The sequence below is a fragment of the Phragmites australis genome, chromosome 7, assembly GCF_958298935.1.
Source record: "Phragmites australis chromosome 7, lpPhrAust1.1, whole genome shotgun sequence".
Classification (NCBI taxonomy): domain Eukaryota; kingdom Viridiplantae; phylum Streptophyta; class Magnoliopsida; order Poales; family Poaceae; genus Phragmites; species Phragmites australis.
In genome coordinates this window covers 22,070,549-22,072,047 of record NC_084927.1, presented here as the reverse complement: position 1 = coordinate 22,072,047, position 1,499 = coordinate 22,070,549, and positions in this window count along the sequence as shown.

Here is a 1,499-nt window from a genome sequence, read left to right as displayed (position 1 = left end):
CATGGCAACGGCAGAGTCGTGGGAGGACTCCATGGCTTCCTAGGCGCAGTCGAGGTAGGGGTTGAATCCGATGCGAAAGGAGAGGTAGCCGAACACTACGCCACCCAGCACCACTAGCCCCACCGCACCGTGTTCTGCCGCGCTCGGCCCCCGTCTCCACTCACCGCCGGCACGCACCTACGGAGAAAGGACATGTGTAGTTGGCTCTCTATTTTGGCTTCCTCGCGGCTCACTTAGATCACACCAAAGTAAGGATGCCAGTGGGTCGGATCGGATTGGTCCCTGTGGGTTTTACGGATTCGGGTGAAAAAACGGTTTCATGAAACTATTGGGTTGGAGATCCGACTCAAGTTAGGTTCAAATTACAATTTGCATCCATGAGTGTTCCGCAGGCTTTGAAATTTGAGCCCATTACCATGCAGCATCGCAGTTTAGTATAGAGCCATCTCCACTCAGAGTCTGGACTCACCGACTCAAGAACCCAAGCGGCAACTCCTATGCGGCGCACCGGCGCGGCCGCACGGTGGTGCATCCCCCTCCTAGCCTCCCCTGCTCAGCCGTTGGCTACTCCCCCTCGACGCCCCGCTACCCCAGTCTCTCCCATCGGCAGATCCATTGATCTGCCTCCTGGGCGGACGCGTCGCCTGGTGGAGGATGCGAGAACTTCCGTTTTCGCCAAGCTCTGTATCTCCAACCTGGACTTTGGCGTCTCGAACTAGGACATCAAGGTATATGCATCACCAGGTCAGCGTGTTCTATTATTGTTTATGAATTTAATTGTAAAAAATCAATAATAGCTGGCTGGATATGTGATTAGCTGATCTATTTTCTAGATCTAACGCTCCTGAATGAAGCTTGGCACCTATTTTGTTTTTTTGGACTTTCTACTAGCTAAGATCTATTGTGTTAAACTGGATATCAGTAGTAGTTTGTGAAAATCACTTATTTGATTTATAGTTATGCCATTTGCTGAAACTTCCGGTTAACATATGTAGATGCTGTGCATGTGTTTTCTATCGAGGTCTATAGTTCCAGCAAAGATCTATATTTGTAGGTTGCTTTTTCTTCATTTTTAATTTTTGTGCCATAACCTTGTTTGATTGAACGCTTTTATTAGTATGTCATTGCTTCCAATACTCAAATTTGTAGCTCATAGTTAGTTCTTAGTTGATTAGTTTGCTTCTACTGTGATATGCTTATTTGCAGAACATCCTTTTAATTTCTGCACTCAGGCAATAATTCTATGTTTCATGAGATTTAATTGATAATGATTTTACTGTTAAAAGATTTAACATTTTTGTGAAGTTATGTTCAAGACGTAAAACTGTAATGAAGTTGTTGTGGATCAATTAGTCAATCGCATGCAGCATACATCACCTGAATTCCTTTTACAATATTAATTTGTTCCCTTGATAACAACAAGTTGGTCAGGTTTCGGGTCCCTGCCGGGGCTAGGGGCGGGGTGGATTTGCACCCAGTTTGATCTTCGGGTTTGGATC